At 42.0% G+C, this 21828-nt stretch overlaps 1 pseudogene; it reads right to left on the reverse strand.

Moving 5' to 3' along the window:
• Positions 1-7245: 7245 nt before the first annotated feature.
• Positions 7246-21828, reverse strand: part of LOC121628234 — a 59398-nt pseudogene continuing 44815 nt past the window's right edge.

The following is a 21828-nucleotide window of genomic DNA, read 5'->3' on the forward strand; positions in this document are numbered from 1 at the left end:
CAGCTAAAAGGCCGGTCCACGAAGGTTCATAATTTAAAAGTAGGTCAGATAAATAAGAAGGCCCAAGACCATTTATACATTTATAAACCACTAAAAGAATCTTAAAATTTATTTTGAAATCGATCTACATTTAAGCTGTTGTTGTTATTTATATGAAGTGTTGCTCAAACAGATTTAAGGGGCATCCACTTCTGTTCTGAAGTATTGGGTTTCACCTTTTTTTTTTTTGACCTTTTTTTAAATAAAATGATTAAACTGTTATTTCTTTCATTTGTGGTGCGACTAGTGGAAATTGCATGGATGCGAGTACATGCTAATTTTATGAAGTCAGAACTAATTCGCCCATGTCTGCAATCCACATAAGTGGAAGAGGAATGAACTCCTGCTAATTAGGTGGCACATACGCTTCACGTGTAAACGTGTGAAGGATGACACGTTTTGCACGTTTGCTTCTATAGCTAATCCGATCCGTGCTGGAGTGGAAGACATGCACAGATGAGACGGGACACCTCCTGTAAAAATCACAGAGCAAAAGTCAGGCGGGGAAAAAGTGACGGAGAAGGAGAGAGAGAAAGAAACGTGAAAGATTACAACCAAAAGAAACGGACACACCTGTCTGCTGGAATGGCTTGACACCAACTGCTAATGAATAGAGAGCTCAAACACAGCCAATTAGTTGCAGCGCTTGTTAAAGCAGCCACTTAACACATGCTGTGTCAGGATAGATTGGCCTTTCATGGCTGGTTTGGGGCTACAGATATGTCTGCTGACAAGTGCATTAAAAAACAGGAAAAATGCTTCAGAGATAACCAATCCTCAACTCTCTTTTGTTGTATTCTTATCTTAGCAGGCACATAAATGAGGGTCAGTCATCTAAAAGAGGAGAGGAAGAAAACAAGCCCATCTGCTACATGCTTTCTGCTTCAGGTTTAATCTTTCACCATATTCATAATGAAGGAAGAGGGGATGGCTAGACTGAAGTTATAGTGTTCCAAACAAAGATTGGATGCAGTGGTTGAAGCAGGTGAAAAAAAGAGGGGTGAGAAGGAGATGAAAATAAACAGATTTTCATAGAGATAAGCCAGCCAGGATGAGTAGTGGAGGCAAGCTAGAATGCAGAAGTGGAGTAGGGTGGGGAGAGTTTGGCATGGTGTAGGCAGGATGGAGGAGTGGTGTGATGCCACATGGGAGGATGACACATATCTTATCCCCTAGAGATTGAAGGAGAGGGGGGACAGACAGCACTGCTGATTGACTGGCAGCATCTTCGCCTGTCATTCGCCATCTAGTCATCCTCATCAACGCTGGCTGGCTGCCCTGCGATAAAGCCAAGGGCTGAGAGCGGGCACAGCACAATGAGATTCACCCACATGAAGTCACTCTCTGCCAAACAACTGCGGCACTTAAAAGGAGCTTTTGAGACGTGCAATGCCTCACCTCTTTTTCAAACAGGCCTCCCCGTTATTCTGGCGAGGGATCTAAGAGCCGCGTCGAGCATTTACGATAGAAACAAACCGCATTAAAGTCAACATCATCGTTCTGAGGGAGTTTAAAAGGAATAAAGGGAGATAACACACATGCCGAGTCAACTTGCTGTCAGTTTCTGTTGGTGCAAGCACAAACATATTTTCTTTCCATCAGCCGCTCCTCCTTGAGTCATGTGTCAGGTAGGGTTGACTTACAGGGAAGTTAAACATGCTCTTTTTGTTTAACAAACACAAATATGTGGTTATTAATTACTACAAGGCCTCTGCTGCTGAATCTAAATACATCCTGTATACAGTGGCAGATGACCCACCAGGTTGGTGTTGTCCAAGGTGCTGCCAGGGAGAACACACCACACTTCTCTCAACACTGCAGTCCACAAGTGGCAAAGGAAAGCTTGGTGTGTTAGCACTGCACCCTTCTGTTCAAAGCATGTACTGCCGTGCAGCTCAGATGGGTCTACAGCACCATCTGGTGGAGAGAAGATAGATGGTGCATGAATAGCAGTACTATTTTTTGGTGGAGCCCAGTCTACATTTTAAAGAATATAGATATATTCTTTTCTATAATAATAAATAGACTAAACATGAGCACAAGTCTCAACTCTATTTACAAACAGTTAATTTAACAATAGAAAAACAAAGAAAGCAAACTGAGTATCTGAGTACAGAATCAGCAACTATACTCTCATCTAAAGATTAAAATAACTCCTGCATATGGGGAAGATTTCTCATTTCTTTCTGTATTGCCAGGAAAATATGAAATAGCTGGAGTAAGTCATTGGAACATGTGCAAACATAACTGGAAATGCAACGCATTAAAGACTTTCTTCAGGAATCGTTCTCCAGACTTCTTGAGGGACACCCAGACGCTTTTCTTTGGATGTTGGCTGCTTTTGGTTTAGTTCTCTGTCAAGATGACACCACACTGCATAAAACATGTTCGAGCTCTTGGGATGATTCATCTCTCCATGAGACCTATTGCTACTGACTTTTAGTCCAGTTCTTTGTGTAATTCAACATATCTCAGATTTTTTTCCTTTTCTTGAAAAAAAAAAAAAAAAATGGGTTATACAGCCAGCCTTCCATGGAGACTGTTTATATTCCTCAGATAGTTTCTTTTCAGGCCTGGCACTTCTTTTTTCCTCCACTTGTCCAGTTTCCTCAAAAATTCGCTGCATATCATGCAGAGATAATGTGTTTTCAGCTAATTGTTTTTTGGGAAGCACTTTGCTGGTGCAAAAGCACCATTTATTGTTTTTCAAACTATGTTATCTTGGGCTTTTTATTCTTTAAAGATGCAGCTAAAACGAAAATTAGTATAAAGTATAATTGTGCAAGCCTTTTTGTGACTAGACTGAAGACGTAATATAAAATGTTTTTGTTTTTTTGCAAGTTTGTTATGACTTGATTCAACAACGGTCCATTGCTTGAAATAGATGCCTAATATGTTTGAATGAGCCATAGGTGAAAAACAGTCCTCTGAAAATGTTCAAGCACTGGACTGAAAAGTGAAAAAGCATTCAAGTTCCAAAGGTAAAACTATGAAAGAGCTTTAGAAAGCCTAGAAACTATTAATCAAGACCACTTTATAAGATTGTTAGAAATCTGGTACCATGGAAGCTCAATTGAAAACTCAAGACTTGCACGGTGCTACAGGGGTTTCCTGAGTATGGAAAACAAAGGAAAGTGCCAATAAACTCAAACTGAGGAGACCAGGAAAAGCAAGAAAATGGAAATCCAATCCTTAGTTTGATTGCAAAGGAAACAGAAAAAGACAGAGGGGTAGTGATGTGCTGTACATTCATGCAACTACATTTGCACCGGAAGAATCACAGAAAAATCTTTGCTGCGTCCTCACCACAAAATTCAGATGCATTCTGGAAACAAAGACTCCTGGATTACTTAGGTTAAGCTTTTGGCTACAACCTGCTAGAGTGTATCTTGCTTGATCATGCTTTGCTTTAGTCAAAGTCAGGCAACTTTTAACTGGAAAAGGGAAGAATGGATTCAGCTTGAAACCATCAAATTCTGGATGCAAGTGTCAGACTGTTAGTTCAACAGCTCTGACACGATCGGAGACCGCAGTACAAAGAAGCGGACCCAAATGCAGAACACTCAGTGAGACAAGGAGGAAGATGCGAACAATGTTTATTTATAATAAATGTTAGTGGCTTGGTCCAGGTCCGGGATGCTCTTCCTATGAGAGGGCAGAGGATTAATGTGGGTCTGAGAGAGTGCTGGGTTATGTCTGATATAGCAGCGGCTTACTGTATTTCAGAGGAAGACTAACGGTGGAGGAGTAAGCCAGGAGATGGTTTCTGGCGGAGGTGGAATGAGTTTGGTTGCAGGCAGGGCGAGCAGGCAGGCAGGCAGTCGACTTGGCATGAGGGACAGTCCTTATCCAAGGTGCTGTGGTGATCCAAGGAAGCAAGGTCTAAGGCTGAGGAATAAAGATGACAAGATAAGTTTAAGAACAAGGCAAGACTTAGAATGAGGCCTGGTTACCTGGCGAAAACTGGAGCTCCTGCTTGACCCTAAATAGCAGGGAGTAGAGCCAGATAACGAGCCTGCTGATGAGCTGCAGGTGGTGTCAATTGTGGCTCCAGACTCCGCCCTCAGTCCCCATGGCAACCTGCTCAGCCCTACCTGCAAACTCAGACACACACACAGAGAACCATGACAAGCTGAAGATGAGAAGATAAACATACCTCAAATAGCTCAGAGAGGTGCCATCTTTAACTTCATGCCCTTAGGATATCAGCCTTTACTCACTTTACTGTTAAAATTTGAACCATTTTAATCGCAATTAAGTTTTAGACTTTCAAGGCTAAATCAGCACCTCCTATGAAAACTATTATCTAAAACACCAAAGTTTTGAATTACTTGTCTTTCCTCTGTCATAGAAAAATGACACACATACAAACACACACAATCAGTGTTGTGACACTCATTTTACAAATCCGCCTTGCTTCTGAGTGAAAACTGATAACTTCTTTGAGTGTGCATGAATCTCAAAGATGTTAAATCCCACTTTGAAAATTAAATGGTTTTGCTCTGCAGCAGTGGAGAAGGATATGCAGCGTTGTAGCCTGTGGGGAGTACCCGTGCGGAAATACACATTCTGCATTCGACAGAGACAATTGATCAAAACAGACTAATTAATGTATGTGTTTTACATATATTCATTTCCGTATCAAATATTCATGGAAATAAACGTATTTGTTTTTCAAATGAGCACAAGGCTATCAAATATTTCAGACACACCTCATTAAAGATACAGAGCCAAGAGCGAACATGCATTTTTAAAGGGCCACGATTCACAATGGCATCTTGCAGAGTTTGAGGCTTATGGTCTAGATCAGCTCTGTAGAAATGTGACAGCTGCAGGAGATCAGGGGTCTTCTAGTAGAGGAGTCTAAACACTTTTGCCTTTCTCCTGCATTTTTAAAGCTAAAAGACAAAAGTAATCCATCAGCTCTTGAGATCCACTTGATATGTGATTTAGGTGGGTTTTTTTTTCATCCATTTATTTACTATACCTGTTTATACCAATGCTGGGTCACCAGGGGGGCTAAAGTAAGTCTAGCCCAACTACAATCAGGCTAGAAGCAGGGTGCACCCTGGATGGGTTCCCAGTTCATCACAGGCTAAAACAGAGACAAACAACCCTGACATGATTCAGTTTGGTAAAACATCCTAGTAAATCTAACAAATGGAAGGAAGGGGGTTTACATGGATAAAAATCTAATCAATAGACTCACAGAACCCAGTTTATTAAAGGGACAGTGTTCAAAACTACAACTGAATGCATGATCAAATTATTCTACAGTGGAAATCAAATGCAAGTGAATTTCTGTTTCACAATTCTGGATTTAAACTTCCCTGAGCAGAAGATGGGGACTCTGTCTTGTTATGAAAAAGCCAGCATCTATGATGGCATGTGTTTGCACCTGGCTCAACAACTGCTGGTTGCAGAAAGGAACCTTTGGGTGGATTTGGGAAGCACCAACCACAAGCATCAGTAACCAAAGCCAGTGCTGAGTGCCACAGGTGTTCTACATCACACTTTCATGTCCACTCCGAGGAAAAAAGCAATTAAAAAGGTGTTTTTTTTCCTATTTATTTGAATAATAATATTAAGATTTTTATTCAAACAATTTGGTTTTTAAATGTGACAAACTAATGGTGCTAAAATTGTTTTCAAACTAGACCTACATACCTAAACAGGTGGAGATGGCTCAGTCAGGATTATTTCTACATTTTAATGAAATATAGTGATTAAAATGCACTCTACCAAACAGTCATGTAGACCAAGAAAGCCTGGATTATTTCATCAAGCCAAGGCCAAGACCACAGAGTCCAGGTACCAACTGACCTGCCTTCAGTTCACTCCTGTCACCCATCATGATGCAACACAGTGGTTAAAATGCTAACATGTAATTCAAAATAAGAACCTTCTGTGGAACAAAACAGTCTTCTGATGGACTTATGTTATGTTAAAACCAGGGTTTTTTGGGGGATCCATGCCACAGTGTAGGTGAATAATCAGACAAGCTTACAGTGTTGTTATAATGGGTAGAAATATAAAAAGGTCCTACTGTTTCCTAACAGTACTGTATATATAAGAAGCTGAAGAGAAAATCAAGATGTTTTTCCACCTGCAGAGGGAGAAACAAGCCACTGCTTTGTCTTTACAAAAGGTGTGTCTTTGATGTGGTCTTTCAGCGTGTGAGTCAGTATGACTGCATACTGAGTCATATGTACTAAAGTTACGCCACCATAAAGATCCTGCTAGCTCTTAGTGACACCCACTGGTGAGGAACATGGCAAACAAGGAAAGATGACGTGCATCTTTTTCCATCCATCTGCTGCTGCAAATGATCCTTTAGTCCAGTCCTGATCCAGGATTTAACATGATCAGTCAATTAAATATATCAAAGGGGAAAGATTCTGCCTTCTACAAGGTCAACTGCACCAAAACAATCTGCTTCCTGAACCTTTGTACTGAGTTATTTTGCTGTTATACTGTAACTCAGCCTGTTGCTCTACAACAAAGCCTCTAAACATCAACCGAAGCGACGAATAACAAGCTAAATGCAAATTAGAGGTTTCACTTATCAGATTTCTAAGTAAATTGCCCTCATTTTATTCAAAGCAGGCTCTGCAGCAATGAGCTGCTAACACACACGAACTCAGCTGTTCTGCACTTCGACTGAAAGCAGTGACAGTAAATGACAAATTCAGCATCTGAGCTTAATGTCTCAACACTTGACTGATCAGATATTCCTCTTCGTGAGCACTCCACTCATTTGCTCAAATGATCAGACAATGGATGCAACATGCTGTGCAAGTAATACTAATATGGTGTAAAAAACATAAAAAGTACAACCTTGACAACGCATTTGTTTTTGTTTGTGCTTTCAACCTTTTCACACAAGCTTCTTCATCTGCAGTCCTCAGAGACACTGGCATTTACTTTTTTGATGTTTCCCTGCTTCATTTCACCTGGATCAAAGTAACGAGTCACTAACAGGTTTGTGTAGAATTTCAGGACAAGCTGTTGAGGAGATCTAAGCTGTGGCCCCTGGGGACCGAAGCTGAAGAACTCGACCTTTGCATTTCCTGGATTGCCTTGATCATAACATCATTTGACCAGCAGAGGGAGCAGTCTCAGTTGTTTCCTGGACTGTCAGGAGTCGTGATTACCAGTTGAGGGCTGTGAGTCATTATTCAGTACTGAGGTGTCCTGTGCTTTCCACGTGGTGCTGAGTCACTATTGAGGGAAGAACATGAAGGGCAGCATTTTGGGTCTGTATTTCTCAAGGTAAAGAAGCTGTTTGGAGTGGAAGACTCCACGTCTCTTCCTACAGATAGCAGAAGACAAAAAGGAGAGCAGGAAGTAATGTCATTAAGGATGTTCAAGGATAAGTTTCACTTTTTAACCTCACATCTGCCAGCTGAATATTTGACTAATGTTAGCAGCTAGTTGGCTAAGCCAGAGCATCTAAAAGGCTATTCAAATCAACTGGTCACTATCTTGGAAAACTATTTAAATTATCTAAATCACATTTTATCCAATACAGTCTGTTAAGTAAATACGTACTGCCTTATGAACTGCACGGCATCCTCATACTTCATCCTGCCTTCAATGAGGGCTAAGGCCATCAAGACTGGAGCTCTGAGAAATGTGAAGAAATCCAACATAAGGAGTCGGTAAGAGCAAGAAGAGAGGGAGAAGATTAAATGCCAGAGTTCACATGGCTCCATAGTATTATGGTAGTGAAAGGAGGGAGGGAGGTTAAACCTGGGAAACAGGCCTGGGAAAACAACAGGGGGTACACAAGTTCACCGTTGCCCTGTTGGAACCTGTGCTCACACTCTGAGCATCACGCACAAAAACACACAAAACCATGATAAGTTACAGCAACTCAGCCTTCTCCTTTCTCACAAGGAGGGAAGATTGAGGGAGAAAAAAATAGATAAATATAAGAACTTTCTCGACCACTCAATAGGTCACATCCTAACAGAGATGTTCACAAGTCATTTTTTGCAAGTCCAAGTCAAGTCTGAAGTCTTTGGGGGGTAAGACTTGATCAAGTCTCAAGTCTTTGGTCACGAGTCCAAGTCAAGTCTCAAGTCTCGATAAAATAATTTCCCATGTCTTTTCTTTTTTAATGAACCTTCTTATCTGCTGCTATTCGGTCAACTAAGAAATAAGAACGCTGTCCAGCTATATTTTATATATTTAAAGCATCAACTGTATTATTATCCCTCCTTCATCTACTTTCATAAAATATCAGTACTGATTAGTTGTTATATGATCACTTTAAAAGAGTACTGCAGTGCAATATAAATGAAAACACACAATGAATGATTTCCTTTAAAAGGAAAATGTATTCTATTTCTTAATATTAAGAGGAATGCTAAAAATGACAGACTAAAGTACCAGAAAACAATTAATATTCCAGTAACGATAAACTAATGATAATAAACGCCACGTTAACGTTGCTCCGTTCAAATTAGTGTGACAAGCAAACTGACATTCACTGATGCATTCAAATGTTCAGTTACGAAACTGGTAAGCTAAACATAGCTGCAGCTGTACTAAACATGTTTGCTAACCGTGCATATAGGCTAACGTGACCCACCTGTCCGGGTGAGTTTTTAGGTGCCTGATGAAATTAGATGTGGTTGACCCTGCATCTTTAATCTTTGTATTGCAGACTTTGCAGTCGGCGCTTCTTTTATTGTTCTCTTGTTTGAAGTTTTTAAAGCCAAACGTAATAATGAACGGTACTGCTGCGGCAGCGCCAGCATCTGCTCTGTCGGTCGCCATAGTGTCATTTGAACAAAGTATCAATGCGCGGGGCTGCAAGCCGCGCACCTGGGGTTGTATCATCTGGTTACCATGGTTACCATGTGGCAAAAGGAGGAAATGATATTAAGCTTCTCTGACATTTCAATTTTGCCAATGAAAATACGCCCAGAAAATAAAGATTGTTCACGAGTCCCAAGCCGCGAGTCCGAGTCGAGTCTGAAGTCAATTTAGGTGCGACTTAAGTGCGACTCGAGTCCGAGTCGCAAACTCGAGTCCCCATCTCTGCATCCTAACACTTAGAAGTGGTACGTCCTTCACGCAGACTTCAAGAGGAAAAGTATGTGAAAAAGGCAGGATTTAAAGAATAAAAATCAAAGTATGAAAGAATTTGGAATATATTAGATAAAAAGACAAATAACAGCTGCTCTTTAAAACAGCATAAAACAAAAAGAAAAATGGATTCATGAACTAAAAAAAATGCAGTCTAGCCAATACTGGAAATTATCCAGCCTCTGGAATGTCACAGCAATGCAAAGCACTCGAAGCTATTGAGAACTGATGAGCTTACTGAGCACTTGTGGTCAGGAGAGACATTTTCGCACTAGTTCGTCCACATCATGTGCTTCTGCCTGCATTGTTTTCACACTTGTGTTATTCAACATAACTTCTGTAATTTGCTGTCACACTGCTGTGTGAACATGCATATCTCCACAGCACTCCTGCAGCCTCATGACCAACAGATCCCATTAAAGAGTAATCGCCTTCTTTACTAGCCTACAGACTGTTGGAACCAATGATACATTATGGCAAGAGCAGGCTATCAAAACACAGCCTACATACACAGAGCAGTGGACAGAAAAGGGCCTGGGCTTTAGCACCGTGTCACAGGCAGCAGTCACAAGGTGAGGATTAAAGAATGGGCAAAGATTTAAACAGCTCCAGCATTTCAGTCCCACACTCCCCCTTTACACCTGCTTGAGAGTGACACGAGATTCTGTGTGATCTCAGTCACTTCCTTTCATTTCACTCAGTCATATTTAAGTTTACTACATGGTTGAAGCAAAAAATAAAGAGCCGGTTAAAAGACATCCAGCCACATAAGGCCACTCTTCAAAGCCACACCAACGTTCTCGTCTTTCCTTTACTCCTAACAGCTAACACACACACTTATCCTCACAGTTAACTTCCAACCAGCTGCTGTCAAAGGGATGCATCAACCCACTCTAAATTCACCCTCCTGCCACCATCTTTTATGCCTGGCAACAGTTACAAGAGCACTCAGAGCAGCTTTGAAATATATATACACTTTTACCTCCCTTTTCTTTTGCGATGGCTGAGATCCTCAGCGACGCCTTTAATTACCACCTCGGAGCTGCACCAACCAGAGTGGCATTGCTGCGTCCTGATAACTAAAGCTCAAACAAGGAGTTAATAGACTTCAGAGGTTTGGTTTCATCAGCTACTAATCCTCCAAAAATGAAAAGGATGGACAAGTAACAAGTAGCTTCTCACCTGTGAGACCAGACAGTGGGAGAAGAGCACATTGTTTTTTGGTTTTTTTTTTGCCTTGTAGTCTAACAAACAAAAGAATCAGACACAACAAGGACACCACAATGACAGCTTCTGCTAAAAGATGAAACACAGCCCCTCCCTGCAATAGACTAACACCACCACCTGGTGACACGCCCCTCTGTGTGTCCACTGCTGATGTGAGGAAGACCCTTAGAGGAATTAACCCCCGCAAAGCTGCTGGCCCAGACAACATCCCAGAGCGTGTACTGAAAGACTGCGCACACCAACTGGCTGAGGTGCTGACGGACATCTTCAACACCTCACTGTCGCTGGCATCTGTTCCCACCTGTCTAAAGACTGCAACCGTTGTTCCCGTCCCAAAGTGTCCCACAGTTACAGGCCTGAATGACTACCGACCCATAGCCCTGACCCCGGTAGTCATGAAGTGCTTCGAGAGGCTGGTTATGGCCCACATCAAAGACTCCATCAACTACACCGTGGACCCACATCAGTATGCATACAGAAAGAACCGCTCCACTGATGATGCCATCTCATCAGTGGTCCACACAACCCTCACCCACCTGGAGAGCAGAAACTCATACGCCCGCCTGCTCTTCCTGGACTTCTCCTCTGCCTTCAACACCATTATCCCACAGACACTGGTGCAGAAGCTCTCCACCCTTGGTCTGAGTAACACACTGGGGAACTGGGTCCTGGACTTTCTGACCAACAGACCTCAGGCTGTCAGGATCCATAACTCCACCTCCTCCTCCATCACCCTCAGTACCGGCTCTCCTCAGGGCTGTGTGCTGAGCCCCCTCCTGTTCACTCTGCTGACTGCTCGGCGAGACATCCCAGCTGTCATATAGTGAAGTTTGCAGATGATACAGCGGTTGTGGGACGCATCAACAACAACGATGAGTCGGAATACAGAGAGGAGGTGGAACACCTGGTGCAGTGGTGCAGAGAAAACAACCTCTGCATCAATGCGAAGAAGACCAAGGAGATGGTGGTGGACTTCAGGAAGGATAAGCACCCTACTCCTCCCCTGCACATCGGAGGAGTAGCTGTGGAGGTGGTCTCCAGCTACAGGTACCTGGGTGTGCACATAACCGAGGACCTCACCTGGAACACCAACACTTCCCAGCTGGTCAGGAAAGCACACCAGTGCCTCTACTTTCTTAGGAAGCTGCGGCGAGCCGGACTAGGGAGCGCTGTCCTGAGGAGCTTCTACCACGGCGCGGTGGAGAGCGTCCTCTGCACCTGCATCACCGTGTGGCACGGCAACTGCACCGCCACTGAGAGGAAGGCTCTGCAGAGGGTGGTAAAGGCTGCACAGAGGACTATGGGGAGCAGCCTTCCCACCACCTCAGACCTCTACACAGCACGATGCAGGGGGAGGGCCCTCCGCATCATGAAGGACTCCACCCATCCAGCACATGGACTTTTCCAACCCCTCCCCTCAGGCAGGCGGCTGAGATGCATAAGGAGCAGGACCACCAGGTTCAGGAACAGCTTCTTCCCCGAAGCTGTCAGACTGCTGAACTCCTGCCATGCCTTGTAGACTCCCCCCCACCCTACCCCACCCCTCCCCACCCCACCTCCCCACCTCTGAACATCAGCCCAAACCCTGCTGCCCTGCCCCCACCCCCCCATCCCCACCCCAACTGAATCCACCCCCCCACTCCGACAAACAGACCTGCACTGCAAACACTTTACCCCCCCCCAGGGGAGTTCCTGTCCACATGTTTACATGTTTACCTGCTGTCCATACAAGTGCAATATCACTAATATTAATATCAGAAGTGTTATACTTTGGACTATCACTACCTCATGCACATACAAACTTGCACATATTTATCTAGGCTGCACATGCTAACTGGGCTCTTTAGTGTTTACTGTTATTTTTATTTAAAATTTTGCTGTTTATATTCTATTGTATTTAGCTTATATTCTATTTATATTTAGCCTATATTTCTATTTTTTTTTCATGTCTTATTTTATTTCACTTATTGCCCTCCTTCTTATGGCTCAAACCGGGACCTCAGTTCTAATTTCGTACCATAAACATGTAAATGTGAGCTGGTATGACAATAAAGTTCCTTGAATCCTTGAATCCTTGAATCTTGAACACTGGATGGCTGCCCAGATGCACAAAGTACCTTCATACAGTTTTAAATGTGGCCAATGAGATGGCAATGATATGCTTGCTAGTCACCTAGTCACAGATTACACATAGAAACAGAAAAATACTACAATAAAAAAATCCCTCTGTAGGTGAGGTTAGATGTGGGCTTCAGTCTTGAGAAAACTCCCTAAAGGGAGAAGCGAGTAAACTGCGCCAACACCAAACCAGCTGCCTGCCAAAATCAAAACGGTACTAGGAAGACATACAAGCGACACGTAAATTTGCAAACTGGTTCTGCAGTTATACACTGCCCAAAAAGTAGGAAGAACAAAAAACGCACGCACGCACATTAGATTTGTTTGTAGAAGCAAAAACATGTTCAACCACACAGGAAGCATGTTGAGGTGCAGACAAGAGAATTGAAAGCTGTAAAGTGAAATCCATTCAGCCATGCTTAGCATGAATAAGTGGTACATGTTATTTATGTTGTGAAGAGTACAAGTCATGCATTTTATTTTATTCAGAAACTGATGGCTTTTCAATGCCACACACAATTAGCTAAGTTGACATTTAATATAAAAAGAAAAAAACTGAAGGATAGACTGTTTGTTTTGATAAATGGCAAATACATTGGGGTTTGTACCACAATATGTTCTAAAAAATTAAAAGATAAAAATGATCATTTTCCTCCTCTATGCAGTCACTTTTTAAGAGTTTTTATTTTCTACATCTTAGTAGAGCTACACAACCCTGAATGTCAAAACACCCCAATAAAGTGACACTATAACCGAACCAGATTATATTTTATTGCTCATTTTCAGCCCTCCCTGCGCCGCCACATTACCGTGGTGGAGGACTTTGGACATCTTGATGACCCTAGGAGCTATGTTGTCCGGGGCTTTATGCCCCCTGTAGGGTCACTCATGGCAAACAGGTGTCTAGAGTGGGACCAGAGAAAGCGTGGCTCAAAGCACCCCTACGACGACGACATACCATGAACTTAGGTTTCCCTTGTCCAGACATGGGTTCCACCGGCCCCCCCTCTGGAGCCAGGCCTGGAGGTGGGGCACGGAGGTGAGTGTTTGGTAGCTGGGCTTTGCCCATGGGGCCCGCTTTGACTCAGCTTGAAAGGGTGACATGAGCCCCCTAGGAGCCTGAGCTGATGTGCGATGTTGAGCAGTTCCAGCTAGATATAGTTGGACTCATCTGGACGCACAGTTTGGGCTCTGGAACCACTGTCCTCGAGAGGGGCTTGACCCTCTTCCATTATGGAGTTGCTCCAGGTGAGAGGCGCCAAGCAGGTGGGAGAATGCTCATTGCCTCCCAACTTGGCACCTGAACATTGAGGTCCCCCCGGTGGATGAAAAGGTAGCCTCCCTCCACTTTCAGGTGGGGGGGATGGGTCCTGACTGTTGTTTGTGCTTATGCACAAGAGTGGGTACTCTGAACAGTAGTTCAAAGGTTCATCCAAATGAGGCGTAATGGGCTGGGCCTCGGGTAAAATTCCTAACCTGGCGAAACATTGCTTTTATGTCTTTGCTTACTGCCACTTCATGTTTCCGAAACCCTAATAGCACACCCAGCAGTGATGGCCCTAGAGTCGGACCTGGAGCAAGCTGGTTGTTCAGAGAGAGATCTTGATATGAGAAGCAACAGCTGAACATGAGCAAATGCTTCCCATTATGCTTCACGAGATGATGAGGGATGGACTCTTGTGTTCAGGTTATCTCCTCTTCAGTGCGCTGCTGGACATAGCCTGCATCAAGAAGTTTCTTAATCTCAGTCTCATAGATGTGAGCTTTAATAGGGTCATTTGCCAAGCTCCTCTCAGTTTGGTGGAAGGTTGGCACCGCAACCTCAATGGGGGCTGTGTGATAGAGTGCATTCTTTACTTGCAGAAGCAGAGTTGCCTATCTCAGGGTGTCTCTATCTCTAATCCATACAGTACGCTCCTCTAAGAGTTGGATGGTCTGCTGGTCTTGCTGTGAGCATGTCACTACCTTTTCACTTCTGAATAGTAAAATGTCAAGCTGCCATAATCAGGCCACATGATGGAGAAGGTCATCAAGAGATGGTTTGTAACTGGTAAAGTAACAATTAGTTGTTGCTGAATGTGGTAATGTCTTATCTGGCTCCTGCAGAGGCCAGCCAAGCTCTGTACAAATTGCTACCGGTCCACCTCCCTTGCCAAGATATACTGGTTCCTTTGCAATGATCAGGTGAGTGTTATCTGCACCAATGAGGAGTGGCTGAGCATTACTTAATGGCTGGATAGGGAGCCCCCTCAAATGAGAATTCTCTGTAGGGCTTGGCTGGGGTAAGACTGCTCAGCTAGGGCAAGGTGGTTTCCAGAAAATGCACCAGTGATGAGATGGCTCTTATTAGGTACAGATGGTGTTCCGGCTATCACCGGACCACCGGAAAATAAAGATTGAACTTTTGTTTAAGCATAAATCTACCAGGATTTGCCTTATAACAAACTAAATGTTTTATGGATTTCAGATATAACTCATCACCAGAACCTCTGTCCTTCAAAACTTGTGTTTTTCTTCAACTGATAAACCCCCTTCTTACAAGCAATCTTAACTGTAAACAGTACATCTGGAAACACACCCAGAAATGTTTATTCTTGACATACCAAAAGGGTAATAAAGAAGACAGACAATTTAAAATTTAAAATATAAAATAAAATTTAAAATAACTTGGGCATGCAGATATATTCACAAATATTTAATTTGATACTCTTTACGAAACTATCAGACATTCTGAATGCTTATTGGTCAAAATAATGGTCCCACATCCTTCTGTGGGTTGTGTCATCACACCAACACTTGTGAAACTCAGAACAAAGTTTTAGTCTGTCTTCAACTTCCCCTGGAGTTGTACATGAATCTTCTTCAGAAATGGCAAGTATCTTTCAGAGGTTCTAGAGACATCATTTTCTTAGGACACCTCTTCGGAACGCCAGAGAGGGAGAGAGAGATGAGGCATGAACAATTAAGTGGATGTCACGAACATCATCAGATACTAAAGTTTGGGCCTGCATTCAAGATGCATAATTGATTTAGTTCCTTTTTGGACTGATTAGCTCCGTTAGTTCATTCCTTTTCTGCCTGATACTTCTACTTTTAGTTATGGTTTTATTTTTCTTGGATTTTCATAATGAAACTAAATTTTGGATAACTGGTTAACTCAGGCTGACACACGCTTCAGAACCAGTTCTACAGAGTTTCTTTTTGGACTGAACTTTTTATCTTATGCTATATATATATATATATATATACAGGGTGTGCAGAATTATTAGGCAAGTTGTATTTTTGAGGATTAAATTTATTATAGAACAACAACTATGTTCGCAATGAACACAAAAGACTCATAAATGTCAACGCTGAATATTTTTGGAAGTTGGAGTGGGGCTTTTTTAGTTTTAGTATCTTAGGAGGATATCTGTGTGTGCAGGTGACTATTACTGTGCATAATTATTAGGCAACTTAAGAAAAACCAAATATATACCCATTTCACTTATTTATTTTCACCAGGGAAACCAATATAACAACTCAAAATTTACAAATATACATTTCTGGCATTCAAAAACAGAACAAAAACAAATCAGTGACCAATATAACCACCTTTCTTTGCGAGGACACTCAAAAGCCTGCCATCCATAGATTCTGTCAGTGTCTTGATCTGTTCACGATCAACATTGCGTACAGCAGCAACCACAGCCTCCCAGATACTGTTCAGAGAGGTGTACTGTTTTCCCTCCCTGTAGATCTCACATTTGATGAGGGACCACAGGTTCTCTATGGGGTTAAGATCAGGTGAACAAGGAGGCCATGTCATTATTTTTTCTTCTTTTAAACCTTTTCTGGCCAGCCACACAGTGGAGTACTTGGATGCGGGTGATGGAGCATTGTCCTGCATGAAAATCATGTTTTTCTTGAACGATGCTGACTTCTTCCTGTACCACTGCTTGAAGAAGGTGTCTTCCAGAAACTGGCAGTAGGACTGGGAGTTGAGCTTGACTCCATCCTCAACCCGAAAAGGTCCCACAAGCTCATCTTTGATGATACCAGCCCATACCAGTATCCCACCTCCACCTTGCTGGCGTCTGAGTCGGAGTGGAGCTCTCTGTCCTGTACTGATCCAGCCACGGGCCCATCAACTGGCCCATCAAGACTCACTCTCATTTCATCAGTCCATAAAACCTTAGAAAAATCAGCGTTATGATATTTCTTGGCCCAGTCTTGACGTTTTATCTTGTGTGTCTTGTTCAGTGGTGGTCGTTTTTCAGCCTTCCTTACCTTGGCCATGTCCCTGAGTATTGCACACCTTGTGCTTCTTGGCACTCCAGTGATGTTGCAGCTCTGAAATATGACAAAACTGGTGGCCAATGGCATCTTGGCAGCTTCACGCTTGATTTTCCTCAGTTCATGGGCAGTTATTTTGCGCCTTGTTTTTTCAACACGCTTCTTGCGACCCTGTTGACTATTTTGAATGAAACGCTTGATTGTTCGATGATCACGCCTCAAAAGCTTGGCAATTTTAAGAGTGCTGCATCCCTCTGTGAGACATGTCACTATTTTTGACTTTTCAGAGTCCGTCAAATCTCTCTTCTGACCAATTTTGCCAAAGGAATGGAAGTTGCCTAATAATTATGCACACCTGAAAAAGGTGTTGATGTCATTAAACCACACCCCTTGTCATTACAGAGATGCACATCACCTGATATGCTTAGTTGGTAGTAGGCTTTCAAGCCTGTACCGGTTGGAGTAGAACAACATGTATAAAGAGGATGATGTGGTCAAAATACTCATTTGCCTAATAATTCTGCACACACTGTAAACCCACACGCTCAATCAGGAAGTGGTCACCTGAGGCAGAGGATGCTCTGAGAGACTGCTTTGACATCACTGACTGGGATGTACTGCTGAGACAACATGGTGAGGACATAGAGGAGCAGACTCACTGTCTGACAGACTACATCAACTTCTCGCTGGATGTAGTCTCCCCCAATAAGACTGTCCGTTGTTATCCAAATAACAAACCTTGGATAACACAAGATGTCAAAGCTGCCCTCAACAGGAAGAAGGTGGCTTTCATGAACCATGACAAGGAGGCAATGCAATTAGCACAGCGGGAGGTGAAAAATGCCTGAAGGTGGCGAGGGACACCTACAGAAGGAAGGTGGAGGATAAACTGAGTGAGAGCCATATGAAGGAGGTCTGGGATGGTGTCAACACCATCACAGGCTTCAGATCAAAGGCCATAACAGCGTGGGGGGGGGGGGGGGGGGGGGGGGGGGCAGTGGAAGAAGCAAACGGGCTGAACATCTTCTTTAACCGCTTTGACCAGCCCACGGTCCCCCCTCCCCCACTGCAGTACACAACCTCCCTGACTTCATCCCCTGTGCAGCCCCTCTGCCAACCTTTACCCCTCCCCCCATCTCAACACCATCCACACATAACAGCAGAACAGGTGAGGGGAGAATTGAGGAAGCTCCACCCATGGAAAGCAGCAGGCCCTGACAGAGTGCCTCCTTGTCTGCTTAGGACCTGCGCTGCTGAACTGGGGGAACCGCTCCAGCATGTCTTCAACCACAGTCTACAGCTGGGGAAAGTGCCTACCCTGTGGAAAACATCCTGTATTGTTCCAGTTCCAAAGAAAAACCGCCCTGGTGAGCTGAACGATTACAGACCGGTGGCACTTACATCCCAGCTGATGAAGACGATGGAGAGGCTCATCCTCAATCTCCTCAAGCCCCAAGTGCAACAGGCCCAGGACCCCCTACAGTTTGCCTATCGCGCAGGTGTGGGTGTGGAGGATGCTATTCTCTACCTCCAACACCTTGTCCAAGTACATCTGGATAAGGGGAGGGGCACAATGAGGATTCTCTTCTTGGATTTTTCAAGTGCCTTTAACACAATCCAGTCCCTGATGCTTCTGGACAAACTGAGGGAGATGCAGGTGGACCCCTGCTTGGTGTCCTGGATTGGTAACTACCTCACAGAGAGACCGCAGTACGTCAGGCTAAAGGAAACCACATCTGACACTGTTATTAGAAGCACAGGAGCACCCCAGGGGACGGTGCTGGCCCCCCTCCTCTTCACACTCTACACCTCAGACTTCTGTTACAACTCAGAGCTGTGTCACATCCAGAAGTTTGCAGATGACACAGCCATCGTGGGGTGTTATCAGGGATGATGGAGAGGATGAGTACAGGAATCTGGTCAGTGACTTTGTCACCTGGAGTAAGAGGAACCATCTCCAGCTTAACACCTCAAAGACTAAGGAGCTGGTTATTGACTTCAGGAAGTCCAGCCCACAACCGCGTCCAGTGACCATCAGGGACAACAAGGTGGAGATTGTAGACAACTACAGGTACCTCGGGTTGTGGCTGGATAACAAGCTGGACTGGACATGCTGTACAGATCACCTGTACAAGAAGGGCCAAAGCCGTCTGTACTTCCTGCGAAGACTGGGATCTTTTAACATCTGTTTATATATATAAACACTGTTGCAGCTACGACTAACAGGAGGTCAAAGCTCTTCTGACCATCTATGCCACAGAGGATATTCAGAGAGGTTTTCTTTTTTTCCTAATCTTTATTTTTCTTTTGAAGAAAACATTTCATACAATACATACAGTTCATACCATGTGATCCTACAATTAACAAAACCTTACCTAATAATTCCCTTAACTAAAACAATATAACACCCTAAATTACACAAAATTAAATTAAAACCTTAAATTAATTAATAATCCTAATAATATTCTTTTCTCAAAAAAAAAAAAAAAAAAAAAAAAAAAAAAAAAAAAAAAAAAAAAAAAATCAAATAGCAATTTAAGGGTAGTTATAATTTATCCATCTCTTTAAGTACAGGTGCCCATATCTCTTGAAATTTCTTAACTCTAAACCGTAGCTTTGCTGTTACATTTTCCATTCCCATTACATCTTTAACCCTTTCCCACCAAAGGTCCCTGCTAGGAGGTTGTGGCTTTAGCCAGGAGACTGTTATTGCTTTTTTTGCTATTGTGATAAGAATTTGAACAATTTTTTTATTTTTACTAGACACCGTTTTTGGTATTATACCCAGCAAAAATGTTTGCAACTCTAAATTTATTTTTTCCTTACAAATCCTTTCGATTTCTCTCTTTATATTCTCCCAATATTCTTTAAGTCTGGGACAATTCCAGAATATATGTATATAGTCTCCTGTCTGGCCACAGCCCCTCCAGCACTTGTCGGACATTTTACTATATTTGGATGTATTTACTGGTACAATAAAGTATTGCATTTTAGATTTCCATTCGAATTCTTGCCATGAAATACTATTCAATATCTTATATCCATCTTTAAAGGATTTCTCCCATCTTTCTTCCATTATTGTTATATTTCTTTCCTTCTCCCATTTATTCCTTATATCCCAGTTGTTGTCTGCTTCAATCTGTAGGGCTTTATACAATTTTGAAATTACCTTTTTGTTAGTACCTAAATTTTGCATTAACAATTCTTCTAATTCATTTGGTTTCTTCTGAATATTTTCCCATTCCTTGTGTTTATTAAGGTAATTTCTAATTTGCAAGAATTTGTAGAAATCTTGTGCAGTTAAATTAAATTCATTTTTCAATTGCTCAAAGGATTTCATCTGTTCATTATCAAAAAGTTGTCCAATGTATAATAGTCCTTTCTCTTCCCATTTCCCATATACCCCCTCCATTGAGGGTATAAAATCTGGATTTAAAACTATTTTAGTAGCCCTGCTGATTGAACCAGACATATTTAATTTTCTTTTCACTGTCCTCCATATTTTCAATGTTATTTTAACCCATTCATTTGTAATTTTTATTTTATTTTGAATTTCTTTTGTTATAAATGGCAAAGATTCTAAAGGTATCCTTGGACATGAATTTTGCTCAATTTCCCTCCATCCTGTCTCCTCATTGCTATCCATCCAAATTTTCACTACCTTTAGATGTGATGCCCAATAATATTTTTTAATATTAGGTAAGTTTAAACCTCCCTTTTCTTTGGGGCTCTGAAGTAATGTATACCTTATTCTTGGTTTTTTGTTTCTCCATATAAATTTGGACATAATTTTGTCTATTTTGATAAAGGTTTCTTTGGAAAGCAGGATAGGAAGGGATTGAAACAAGAACAATAACCTTGGCAAAACATTCATCCTTATTACTTCTATTCGTCCCATTAATGTCAAGGGGAGTATTTCCCATTTTATCATATCATTTCTAATTTCATCTATAACCTTTATATAGTTAGCTTCAAATAAACGTGATGGTTCTGGTGTAATAAAAATGCCCAAATATCTAAATCCCTCTTCTGTCCATCTAAATTTCACCTTTTCTTTTATATCAGATGGACAATTACCTGAAATAACCATAGCTACTGATTTAGATTCATTGTTCACATAACCCGAAATGTTCCCATATTCTTTCAAAATAATATTTAGTGTTGGCAGCGTTGAGGCTGGATCTCTTAAAAACAAGAGAATATCATCAGCAAACAGCGAGATTTTTGTTTCTATTCCCCCTTCATCTAAGATTCCCTTGATATTTGTGTCTTGCCTAATATATTCCGCTAAAGGTTCTATACTTAAAGCAAATAATAATGGGCTTAAACAATCACCTTGTCTTACACCTCTTTTTAAAGAAAAGAAGTCAGAACAGCATCCATTTACTCTTATTCTTGATTGCGGTTCTTTATATACAAGTTTGATCCAGTTTATAAAATTTGGATGAAAACCAAACACAGACAATACATGATACAAATATTTCCATTTCACGCAGTCAAATGCCTTTTGAGCATCTAAACTCAAAAGTACATTTGTACTTGCGCTTTTTTTGGCACATGATATAAGATTTAAAGCTTTTCTAATGTTATTGGTACCCTGCCTTCCCGGTATAAATCCTGTTTGGTCCGGTTTAATTAATTTTGATACATGTTTCTTCATTCTATTCGCCATTATGTTTGTTAGTATCTTTAGGTCATTACAGAGTAAGCTTACCGGACGATAACTTTCACATTGGACAGGATCTTTGCCCTCCTTATGTAACACAGAAATAAGAGCTTCTGACCATGATTTTGGTACACTTCCCGACTCCCAAACATAGTTAAATACTCTTTCTAATATGGGTGCAATGTCTTCAATAAAACATTTATAAAATTCCCCAGGGAACCCGTCAGTTCCTGGACTTTTATTATTTCTTAAATTTCTGATTGTGTCTAATATTTCTGTTAAGGTAATTGGTCCTGTCATTTCCATTGCTTGTTCCGTAGTCAGTGTCGGTAAGTTAATATTCTTCATAAATGTTTTCATTTCTCTCTCTAAATAATCCTTATCTTTATCATCATATAAAATTTTAT

Source organism: Melanotaenia boesemani, chromosome 17 (assembly GCF_017639745.1).
Source record: "Melanotaenia boesemani isolate fMelBoe1 chromosome 17, fMelBoe1.pri, whole genome shotgun sequence".
Classification (NCBI taxonomy): domain Eukaryota; kingdom Metazoa; phylum Chordata; class Actinopteri; order Atheriniformes; family Melanotaeniidae; genus Melanotaenia; species Melanotaenia boesemani.